Source organism: Acromyrmex echinatior, chromosome 3 (genome assembly GCF_024713525.1).
Source record: "Acromyrmex echinatior isolate Ae372 chromosome 3, ASM2471352v2, whole genome shotgun sequence".
NCBI lineage: Eukaryota > Metazoa > Arthropoda > Insecta > Hymenoptera > Formicidae > Acromyrmex > Acromyrmex echinatior.
This window is the reverse complement of record NC_141854.1, coordinates 17253678-17267166: the sequence shown is the minus strand read 5'-3', so window position 1 is coordinate 17267166 and position 13489 is coordinate 17253678.

Here is a 13489-nt window from a genome sequence, read left to right as displayed (position 1 = left end):
TCAGAAGGTCGAATTTATATCGTTAGATCCGGCCGGCCAGTCGCCGCCGCCGCCGCCACCGCCTGCGGGGTGAAAAATACTTGCGCGGCCAAGCATGCCGCGATACTCCGATCGGTCGGCCGACCGAAGGAGGCATCGATCTCACCATTGATCGATCGGTCGGCCGGTGCCTCGGATAAGATACTGTCGTCGTTCTGGTCCTGTCCTACTCATCGTCGGCCGTCCGATGGACCACACGCGTCTTGTCGCCTTTCTCTCGTATCTTTTGCAATAGATCCGCCCGGCACGCGTGTTCTATCTCTCGTGATATCGATGCGATGCTGCTCTAGCAAGATTAATGCACTTTCTACGCTGGGCTGTAGTTTTTTTTCCTTTCTCTCCTTTATCATTCTCGTATCTTTTTAATACAAAAAAAATGTATTAATTTGATGATTATGCTCTATAAATTCTTTGAAATCTCACTTTAAAGATAATAAAAATTCTGCTACTTACTTTTGAAAGAGAGTGGTAGAATTTTCCGTCTTCTAAAGAAGATTTCTGTGAGATTTCACTTTTTAAAGTGAGATTTTATTCCAAAGAATTCAGTTAATAACGTTGAATACAATGGCGAGCTTATTTTTCCATTGCTTTCTAGTCGAGACAAATTTGATGTAAATTCTTTCAAGTGGAATCACACTTTAAAGAGTAAAATCTCACTTTTAAAGATTAAAGATTCTGCCACTTTTGGAAAAGATTTTTTTTTTAGAATGATTAGAAGGCGATAAAAAGCTTGCCATTCTATTTAATATTAAGAATTTTTCTTTACTAATTCTCGTAGCATTGTCTTTCCTCGATATTATACAGATTATACAGATATTATCGCAGATTCGCCGTATTGAGACGAGAAAGAGAGAGAGAAAGAGAAAGAGAGAGAGAGAGAGAGAGAAAGCACGTGCGCCTTGTTTCTCGTGTCGCGCGATCATGTTTGCAGAATCGATTCCCGGAATAAAAGGCGTCCGCACCGCGTTAAGATGAAAATTTCGGTCGCCACTGCGAGCATCGCCTTCGAGGAACGAGGACAAGAGACAACTTGTGACTTCTTCGGTGCGGAGGGACAGGCGAGAGACAGGGGGAAGGGGATTCCCCTCTGCCAGCAGCGAGAGGGCCACCCACGTCGTGGGCGCAAAGGCGATATTTAGCGGAAGGCAAATCTCTCCTGGACCACCCACATCGGCTTCTCGTCGCCGGAGCCTGGGCTACCTTATTTCAGGGTGCGCACCGGTGTCGTTGTGTGGGTCCCGCAGCACGAAAGCAAGACCGGGCCTCTCTAGCGTGATGTACACATAATACATTGATATATATATATATATATATATCTTTTTCTTCAAAAAGATATATATGTCTCTTTTTGAATATCGATTTCAATAGCGATTTGCACAAGATTTCCTTTATTAACTCCCTTTTCTACTGGTTTTCTATTCGAAAGACATTTGTCTTGCTAGACGTATACACGCCCCTACACATTGAGTTTAATAAATTATTAATTCTTTGCTTTTCACGTTTTGTAAACCGTGTATAACTATATCGCTCTCTTACTTTAGAAGTGACACAACAAAAAAATTGTTTCCCAGAAAGGAAGAATAACTATGTTTCGATTTGACTATGTTTAGAAAAATATCTATTGGCAAAAAGAATTTATTCTTAAATGTGATTTTGTTATTTTTATTTTATAACTTTTAAAAATCACTTTTCTTTGAGTGAGGATTTTAACGACTTTTTTTTTTTAAATCATCTTTTCTAAGTGTGTGGATATTGGCGATTTTTTGTGAAATTCAGTTAGTTTACTTTTGATGATTAACAGGGTAATATTTATTTAACTCATTTATGATAATAATACAAAAATCAATTTTTAAGCTATATCAATTTTGCACTAAAGGAACGATATTTTATTAAACAGTATTACATTTTCAACAAAATGATTGAAAACATTGACTCACGAATTTATTATATTGTCTTATCAATTATTATCAGTTTACTAATTGTAAATATAATTCAAAAATATCTACTACTGAGCGAATTTAACATGTTGAACTAAATTCTATCAAAAAATACATTTTTATTGTAAATATGTGTTCAGCACAATAATAATAGGATAATTGAAAATATTTTGTTACTTTCGCTATATAATCTATTTTACCAAGATCACAAATTACTATTCCTAATAAAATTATCTCTATTAACAGATTAATTTAATTGGTTAAAAAGTTTTATGTTAGAAAAACAACAAACTTAATAATAAAAAGTAACATGGATGAATCAAGCATAACAACTGCCATAATAATGTAGAATAAAATATATATATTATATATATATATATATACTATATATACATATATAAATAGTAACTGATAATTTTGTTTGATTTAATAATATTAACCGTATCGATAATCTTCTAAAGGAGAGACCGAGCGTAACGCACAAGAATGTGACACATACAGGAACATGGAAAACATACGATCCGCAAGCCTTGCCATCACAAATTTATGACGTAACGCATTCTGTACGTTCGCAGCGATTTTGGTGGGCTGAAGCATCATATCCCGGAAGAACTGACCGTGTAAACGCTATCATAAAGGTACCGAGAAATTTTATAAGGCCATTCTGCTTACACTACTGCGACTTGTTTCGAACGATCTTCAGATCGCTCCGAGATAACCAGAACGTCGTACGATATTCGTTCGCGATAAACACGTGCAAGCATAAAACTCGCTCGAAAGACGAGGACCTAACTGCCACAAAATGTCCGATAGAATTAGATAACGAAACCGATACGATCGAATCGCGTTTTTGGCTCATAAATATCATGTTTGATATGTTTGATAAACTCTCCATCTCGATCTTTATCTTGTTTCATAAAAATGTGTATAAAAGTTATCATCAATTTATTTCTTAATTTCCAAATTTTTAATTGCGTTTTGAAACACAGTATATAATGTTACTTCTGTTTTAATGTGTACTATATTTTTGTACATGGCAAAAATGTTGTATCAATAGTATTAGTTTAGTTGAAAATAATTTTGTTATAATAACAGTATTAATGAAATAAATAACATTTTATTAAGATAAAAGCATGATATATTAATTTTATTAATAGTGTTATTAAATTTACAAGATGTTTTCATACACATATAGAGTAACATCATAAATAGAGTAATATCATTAATAAAATTTTGTTTCTCATTAGAAATATATAATAACGCAGGAAAACAATAAGATTTTTATCAATATTTAAATAATATTGTAATTTCTTAACTGAGCAAATTAATAACTTTATGTAACAAAACAGATACAGATTTAATTATGTTAACACACAATTAATAAAAGAATAATTAATGTTATTTTTTTTAGATGATACCTAAAGAAGAATTAACTTAAAGACATTTTTAATTATTTGTATATATATCATGTACCTGTTGTGTAACACATCACGTAATTTGACATTTTTCGATAATAAAAGAGAAATGTTTCTCATTTTCACTTCTTATCGACTCTTTTTACGATAAATACAAGGTAAAGTAATTCTATGACAGAAAGAATCTTCAATAACTGGAAAAGATTACATTTTTTGATATCACGACATTTTATATCGCCATTCAATCGCGCCAATTTTGCAGAGAGAAAAAAAAGAGAAAGAGAGAGAAAGAGTATCTCTTTTTGGATACGGTGATACGTTTATAGGACCCTACGAGTATCCTGCCCACATCACACGCACATATGTAGTACTACATTGCCCAGAGTATCGCGACGTAGCAGTATTCGATCTTCTTTCTCCTCACTGTCCTTTTTCTCACTCTCCTTTCTACGAAGGAAAGAAAGGCGAGGGCCGTACGGCCCAAAGGCTCGGATCGAGAGAGGGAGAGAAAGAGAGAGAGACAGAGAGAGTGGGAAGGACGAGCGAGAGTGATATACCGCTAAATGGGAGAAGTGAGAGAGAGGGGAGGAGAGAGAGAGAGAGAGAGAGGGAGAGGGAAGGAGAGGGAGAGAGAAATCGACTACTTCCTTACGCAAGACGACTGCGTTCAACGGTGCGTGCACACGAGAGATGCTATCGGCCACCAAGACGGCACTCCGGACTTCTCTGGACCACCCACCGACAAAATAATAAACACGGAATGCGACATACGCGTCCGTCCATCCGTCCGTCCGTCTGTCTGTCAGTCCATCGCCCAGACACGTCCACCGGTTCGTCCGCTCGTTTTCTATTTCGCAGATATCATCCGAATTGAAACCTACTTGGAGCGCGATCTGTCCCAAGTCTATTTTTCAATTATTACTATTACAGTAGGGAGACTTCTTCTCGAGATTGAAAAAGACTAAAAAATTGATCAATGTCCACAAGTTGACACGTTCGTATTAACACGTCGTTGCTATTTAAAGAGAAAAAGAGATACTCGACGTTACTCGATAAAAGAAAAATGAAATTGTACAGATTTGAAAAAAGCTTACTTTTGTCAATCAAAATAAATTGTTTCATCGATGTATATATATTTTTTCTACCTGGACAAAAATTTCTCAATTCAATTTCTTAAAAAATTTCAATTTCTTTTAATTTAAAACAAAACTTACGAAGAGAAACAACGAAATCCTTTTGTATCAATTTATATCAGTGCCATCGTAGAATTAATATAATTATAATTGGATTTAAATTTTAGAAAAATTTAATTAAAGCACGATATATATTCTACAATTAAAAAAATGAGAATTAATTTTATAAATAATAATTTATAAATAAAATTAATTCAAATTCATATTTGAAATATTCACAATGCGAGAGAAACTAAAGAATCTAAAACAATTGAAAAAGGCAATCTGTTAACCTATTATTACATTGTAATTTAATTAGCCTGTTTATATATACGTACATATAATTTTGAAATAACTGAATGATTGAATTACGAGCTTTTATCCGTAAAAATTCTCAAACACCATACGGGCCGAGCTGATAAATCACGTAAGTAGTTATAGGGCGTTCGCGTTTGAACACGCGGCTTCACACTGTCATGGTAAGTCGGTGTGCAAACCAGTTGGCAGTGACGTGCGGAAAGCGAAGAGAATTTACGCGGGATGGTATAAAGTCGATGATACAATATGCGCGACGATCATCGTTTGCGACGTAAATGCGTAAGATTATTTACGCGATCCGTAAAACGCGCGAATCGTTCTCGGAACGACCGAGTGAGATGCGTCCGATTTAGGTATTTATGACCTTTTGTAATCGTCACGCACGACAGCCAATGTTCGCAACTTTTCGTTCGCACAGCAGAAAATTGGCAACGTGACCAAATTTCTTAATTAGACATAATTTACACGTTGATCGCGAATGGAGAGGGAAAGGAGAGGGAGAGAGAGAGAGAGAGAGAGAGAGAGAGAGAAAGAGAGAGATCGCTCTTTATAAAATGTGCAGAAAAAGAAGATTACGGAGAGAAAGTAATTTAAATGCAGAATGACCGGCATCTTTGCGTTTTTATCTCCTATTCCGGTCTGTCATAAATGACAAACGCTGTTTCCATTAATATTCGCGGGGCACAAAAGGATAGATCGATGAATCGGCGGGATTAAGTATTCCGACAAGATCGATCACTAGATATTCTGAAATTCGCTGAGTCAACGAAGATAATGGCGATTACCGTGGAGGATAGGGAACGTACTGACGGTTCAGCGCCGGAAGTCATGACCTATCGCTCTTTCGAACACTGATAAACGTTCACTCTTTCGAATACAGATAATCGGTTGAGAGTTCCGGTAGCCAGTTTAGAGATGCAGATAGCGCAGCACGTTTTAACCCTGTGGTAGCGAATAGAGTTTGTTTTTTTTTCAGATGTAATTCAAAATACTCAAATAATTATCTATCTTTAGTAAAAATTTTTGAATCCTTGTTTTCTTGGTGTTTCAATCGACGTGAATATTTACGATGTTACAATTAAAGTTTCATCGAAATATGAACGGAACGATTAAACTGAAGTACCTAAAAATTTAGCTAGATACAGATCTGAGGGTAAGACATTTTCAAGATGTTTTTTAGATCATATTTTAAACGGTTCTCGCAAAAATGTGTTTAAGAAAAGTCTACGTTTAAGACGTCTGATTTTGGATTTTGTGTTGTCTGGGAAAATTTTTCACAACGGATAAGTGATCAATTAAACAGCTTATGATAATTAAGAGACAAAATGTCGTAAAGCGTTTCCGTTTCAACTCACGCGAGACTGGTCGCAAGATTTGCCTAATTCGATCGTTTCTACGCGGTTCTCTCGCGCCCACATAACCAGCAGAAATCGTAAAGAATCGCAAAGTCGCCCAATTCCAACCGATACTTTGCCCGCGCGACGATCGTCGCGATAAACGCGAGTGATAAATTCGCTTTTTAAATATTCGGCGTTGGTGTTTTAATAGCGCTATTTTTCTAAGCTGACATAGCATCCCGATAGCATAGCAGAAATTTTTCTCACGCGTGTATCGATGATTACTTTCAAGATATCTTCTAATTTATGAATAGTCAAATGGTGATAAATTTCTTACTTTCTCGAACATTTGCACTTTCACAGTAAGTAATACAAGCATTTTATATAATAATTATACATAGTTGTAATAATACATACAATAAAAAATATTTTATACTTGTATTAAAATTAATCTTTGTCAAAATTGTTATATGTTGCATTTTTAACGTATTTTGTGAATAGTACTTTCAAATGATGATAATCTTAGAGTGAAAATAGTATATTTGCTAAATAAATTAAATAGAGTCGCTTATTTCGAGTTTATAAATAGACTTTAAATTAATACAGTTAGCATAAGATACATAAATACAATATAATATTCTAAAAATAAATTAATCAAATAATGTAAGATACAAACGTTTCGACTTACAAAGCAATAATATATAAATGAGTTAACGAACCGATAATATATAACGAATATAATGAAATAATTATAAAATCAGTGATGATGTGTCAATTTATAGTATATAGAAATCGAATGTCAATGTGTATTAAAACAAATAACTTAAAATATGAAGAATAAAATACTTCGATCAAAGGTAAGATAATAGTCTCATTTTCTCTAACGTTTGCAGAGAGTACTAATAAGCTTTTTATTGTAATAATAGTTATAATAAAATACATAGATTAAAACATTTTATACTGAATGTGAATGTAACAAATTTTTGAATTATATAACAACTCACTTTGTTATTTGCATATAATTTACGCATTATTTTCCTGACTTAAAGAGAATTTTAGGAATATTGTTTAAGAACCATTGTTTCTCAAAAATAGTAAAAAGGAGAAATAAATAATTTTGTATTAATAAAATTTTTATTCTTGAGTAATTTGCGTAGCAATTGTCACAAGTAAAGACAAGATTTATCTTGTTCTTACTCATCTGTGGGAAAAAACGATTCGTTGAAGTATTGTAACTTGGCGATTATAAAATTATCCGCTCTCTGCTTCACTTATTCCGCCATGGTTGTAATTACATTCTACGCGCGGAGGAGCGGTGGAATCAACAATCGGAATCGTTTTCCAGGCGGATTGTACCGTCCGTGGGCGTGCCGACATAGTCCGTCGAAAACGTTCCAATTATTAATTTACTTCGCTCACAATGTTCAGCGCGTATGCAACGAACGAGTGCAGCATGTTATTTCGCGTATAATGACGCTGCTGTGCACGCAAACGCGCGTAACCACCCTGGGGACGACATTAAGCGAGACCGCCGCCGCCACCTCCCCCCCCTCCCCACCCCTCCTGAAAGCGATTCGCGTCGAAGGAGCTCTCTTACGTCCCTCGCGGTACCGGATACGAAGAAGGAAAGAAGAAAGGAGGAAAAAAGAAGAATCGCCTATTTTTCCTCGCGAAATCGCAACGGTGAAGATGGTAAAAAAATCGGGAAAATAATTTACCGCAGGATCGCTCGTCGTCTCGTGGAAAATAACGAGCTCTCTTTAAGGCGACGACGATTCTCCAAATGTGAAAATCGTCGTAATTAGACCCAGTATTATCGATAAATGTACGTAATAATAGGCACCCGTAGCCGAGCGAAAGGTCGGGAACGGAAGGCTCGTAATCAGGGGCTGAAAAGTGAAGCTAAAAGAACGTCATTTTTAATGATGGTCGTAAAGAACGCGAAGATCGGCGAATTAAGAGGTAAAAGTTCCAGTCGGTGTAATCTTTTCGGGAAATGGCGCATTAGCCATACACAGGGTGTCCCAGACTTAACAAATTTTCTAATAATAAAATAGCCTAATAAAATAATGAAACAATAAACAAAGTTACGTAGAAAAAAGTATACGATGTAGCAAGCAAAGAATTGCAAAAGAACGGAATCCTTAACTTCCAAATTTAAAATCGATGTTTTAATTCAAGTAAAAAAAAAAAAATTTTATTATAACAAAAAATTTAAGTGCGGACGTCCTCTTAATTCAAGACATGTGATAATATTAATCGTAATAACCAGCATATAGAATCGACCGATGAGATTAAACATATATGAATGAAAAATACCATATTCGATCAAAGCGGTTCTTAGTGCCTATTATAATATTTCTCGTGAATTTATACAATCTCCAGTTCAAGCAAATCTATGCGCCGATTATTTGTCCGTTTTGGAATACAGTCCTAAATCGAATAGTAATATCACAAATTAACAAACATTTTAATATTATACCAGGTTGGAAGAATTTCCTCTAAATTTCAATTTTTTTTCTACTAAAGGATTTTTTGAAGATATAAAAAGTTTAGGAAAATTTTTTGGAGCTTTTTGAGAGAAAAATATAAAAAGATATCCAAATTACAGAAAATATTGAGAAAATCGCAATATATGGGAACAACTTTCAAACAGATCTGGCAACATTGAATTTTGAATTTCCTAAAAATTTAAAGTTGTAAGTAGCTGTAGTTGTAAGAATTGACTAATTATTATCTTCATATTTGACTGTGATCAATGTATTAATTTCTTACAACTACAATCACTTACAACTACACTACGTAATTGTAGAATGGGCTTAAAGCCCTGTTCTACAATGAGCTTTTTGTTTCTCGTTTCCTTGCTTTTTGTTATTTTTTACATCTTGTCTTTTTGCTTCTTATCTAGTTTTTTCTTTCACATCACCCGAGATAAAAGTTAACGAACTTCGAAAGAAACAAGAAATTACGTAGCAAAAAATACAATTGTTGATAAAACAATTGTTGCAAAGGAGAAAAAAAGCAAAAGGTAAAAAACAAACAAACAGGAACAGGAAAACAAAGAGCACATTGTAGACGAGGCTCAAGACTTTTACAGAAGAAAGATACCGAAATTCGGCGGCTTCCATCGCCGTTTATCGCGGGACACCCCGTATATTCCGCTGGTACCGCACGCGTATACGTGCGCGCGCGTGCAAATCGTGCGTGCGTACTTCCGCGGTGGACTAGCTGGGTGGTCCCCGCGATCACGGAATATGAGGCTTAGATAGGGACTCGTCCCGCGTACGAGCGCGAGCGAGGTTGCGTGCGCGCGTATACGCACACGCGGCACGATTTCGCATCCGTTCGCGAGTGCGCTTATTGATTTCTAATGACGCGCGTGTAAACGTTGATTTGCGCGCGGGACGCTGCGCTCGTCGGACGTCGAGCCGCTCGGCCGTATTTTGCAAATCTTCATCTCGACATTATCCCCTCGCGAGAACAGGAAGCCGCGCATCTACGCCCGAGGGGAATTTTATGAGCGCAAAAAAACTTTTGACATTTTTCCCGTCATTTCAGAGAATTCATCGCGAACATTATAATGTGCACCGTGCATTTTGTACGCATTATTAATTCTGTAATTGTAACACGATATTTGAAAAATATCGTCAAATAGAAATTACTTTATTTTAATCTGTTTGATAATCTAGTGAAATCATACTTCGAAGCCACACATTTTTTTTTAATCTCAAAGTTAATTACATAGGTTCTCGGATTAAAAAGATATCGTTCGTTTCGTTACAGCTTTCATTTTCTTTGCTTTTTCTGCAATTAAACAAATTTTGACATATGTAGGTCACGAATTTAATAATGTTTTATACACGTAGATTTTAGAGGTTAATACAGAGATTAATACGAATGGATTGATCGTACGAATAGATCTGTGCAAGACTTACCGACGTTTCTTAATAATAATTCCATTTCGTGTTATAAGCGATGAGCGAAAAAAAATGGTAAAAAAAAAAAAAAAAGAACGCGTCCTAGTGTCCTCGAGCGAACTCCGTTAGAAGTGAGTATAGGGTTGGCTGTTCGCTGTGTTAAAAGGTTAAAGGAGAACGGCGGTTGAAGTAAAGTGCGAAGTGGAGACGGGCCCCCTTATAATAGCGCGTCTCATTAGGTGGTCCCTCGGTTTCGCCGTGGGTGGCCAGTCACTAACACTGTTTTGATATTAAGCATAGGACCGCGTAACCGTAAGTTACGCGTACACCGCCATGATATACGCACGTACGAGGACCCGCTTTAACTGCCAAGTATCACGTTATTTAGCGCCAACGCGCGCCAACGGTCCGCCTATATATAGAACATTTTTATAAATTCTATCTGGAAAATATCCCAATATAGATACCTACGCGATGTTAAAACGTCGCGATGATTAACGCAGGGAAAATACTTGCGAGTGGCAATACAAAGTTTCTCTTGTGCTAGGAAATGTTACACGCGCCGAAGACATATTTTGAGATATACTTTGAGTATGAGAGTATACGAAGAGATAATCACGTGCGATTTCGAAATATTTACATTGCGAAACGATTAAATTAAAATATTACTTGAGATAGCAGAGTTGAATTATTTTAAGTTTTCAAAGAGGTAATAAATCAAATAAGTAAAGAAGAGCTATATCTAAATATGGTCGAGACGAGATCTTAACGTTAATTGTTTTTAATAATAATAACGTTTGTATGTAAATTTTTTAACATACCTTTCTGTTATTTAAACTGAAACATACGTTTAAAGTACGTGAGTGATTACTGTCAGACTTGGAACGCAATCATAAACTGAAATTGACATAATATCATAATTAAAGGGATAATCCTCTCTTTCCTTCTTATTTCTCGAAGAAATTGGGAAATTGCGTGTGTTTGCGTCATTAGATTGCGTCATTAGATTGCGCGGGAATCTTTTCAAATATCTCATAAGAATAGGGTCCCTTGTTTGCTTTTTGTCATAATGCCTCTCGTTCGTGATATAATCCAATCCTCTTGAGAAATGATGAGAAATGAGAAATGATACTGGGATCCTTAATAATATAGCATGGTATATACCATCCGTATCTAAAATTTTATAAAAAAGCTATTAACAATTTATCGAGGGATGTAAACTGTCAAGTAAAATATCTAAATTGATATTTAACATGTTGACACAACTGAAATACTAAAGAAATAATATTATAGCTAAATTCAATTATATAGTTTTAATTTAATAATAAATGTGTGCAATTGTCGTATTTTAAGAAATAAAAGGAAAAAAATATACAAGACCCAAATTGAACAAGAAGTGTCGTTTGCGTTTCTCGAACATTTTGATGCGTTATACTTTGAGTTAATAAAAGGAAACAAAGGACTTTTGTGGGACGAACGTTTCGCATTCCAATTTTCGCAGTTCCGCGCTTACGTTACAAACTACAAAACAGGATCGGACAGAGATATATTACGCGCACGTTGGGTGGCATCAAACTGAATAGACAGTCTCGTACGTTTGACACGCTAATTTCCCAAAACTTTCCTTGTTGTGCGATGGAGATGTCGGTGCATCCATCACCAGACGTTCAAGAATCATCGCGGGGAGTCGCGATCCTTGTAGTTGGACACAATGGGATGAAAAATAGCACATTGGATCAGGTTAAGAGTTTTGTTGCCTTGCGTCAGGGACGGATTAGAATTTCTATTGTGTAATATTTACCGGAAAATCATCTTATCGAGTTCAAAAGACATACAATACTGCAATAATTCCAAATGAAATATGTACATTGGATATTTATACAATAGGTACAAGTTCTTAAATAACTTTGTGACATGTGAAAATTCTTAATCAGAATACTTTTAAATTCCCTATTTTATGTAGAAATAGTTTCACAGAGAAATAACAGAGCTCAAAATAGATTTGTGCTAATTATTGTTCTTCGGTCAAACATTATTAATTTAGCGTGTTATATTGTTAAATAATGAGAGAGAGAGAGAGAGAGAGAGATGTATTTTAAAAACTCATAGAAATTATTTAATATTCTTATAAAAAGTTTCTAAAAAAATTATTTAAATTTAACTACATATCGATAAGAAACAATTTCAGATTTTATTTTTAAGTAACAGAATATAATTCTATATGTTATAACATTGTTTCTACGCGATAAAAAAATTGCGAGCAAAAAATTTCAAAAGATTGTATTTCTAAGTAAAAGATTGTATTTCTAAGGTAGAACCTTTTTTTCTTAATCTTTTGGCTTTCTATAGTACCGAACCCGAGTTATCCAAGTTGGAATGCGTTGATGATGTAAAAACAGATTTGTCCCAATGCACTGACGTGCGTGACGCAGAGGAAAATCGCGATTGTTTGTCCGGGGACTTTTTGACTTTCTGACGTCATAATCCGAGAAGGTGCCTGAATTTCGTAGTCGGTCCGCCCCTGCCTTACGTACGTCGCCTCCGCTCCGGCTCGGCGAAGCGAAGGATTCCGCCAAGTCGGATCTCGGATCCACTGGGATCCACCATGCGGACAGAGGCGTCGGCCCGACTTGGGTGGTCTCCGTCCTACGCAAACAGAGCGTACGTCTCCGGTCCCACCTCCCGTCCTCGGCCAGGTATAATTCCCCTGGCGCGACGTCCGGGAAATTTACTGACTTTCCGGATTTCAGGAGTGCTCGGACGATACAATGCCAGCTCGCTCATCGACAATCCGTCCCAGTAAATTCGTGAACCACCAGTTAGACCGTTTGCGGCTAACTCCGAGCCTTTACGGCCCGTTTAATAGCCCTCGGAATCGAAATGAACCGTAACTACGACCTACTACAGGGTGCCCGTGAAGTCTCAATCTATTTCCCGTGGAAACATCTCCATTCGCAGGGAGAGACGTCACACGGTTGTCCTTGTGGGTTCTAATCGATCTGCTTTCTAACGTTTACGTCTATATATGCGAAGGGACGATTGTCAATAGAGATGTCACGAATTATCGTAACATGTTGCGTTTTTTTAGTTTAAGAAAGGAGCAAAATCATTATGTTATTATTTTGTTATTTGATATATGAATTTTTATAAAGATTGCTATAATAATTAGCGTTGGCTCTTTATGCTCCTTTCTTACATTGTGATCGATTTATTTATAGAGCTTTGTCATTTTATATTATTACATTTTATTCAAATTTACATCCGTTAAAGGGATATGATTTGACTTTACGATACATTTAATAGGATGAATTTATATGAAAATTGAATTAAAATTCATATATTCCACAATTGGAA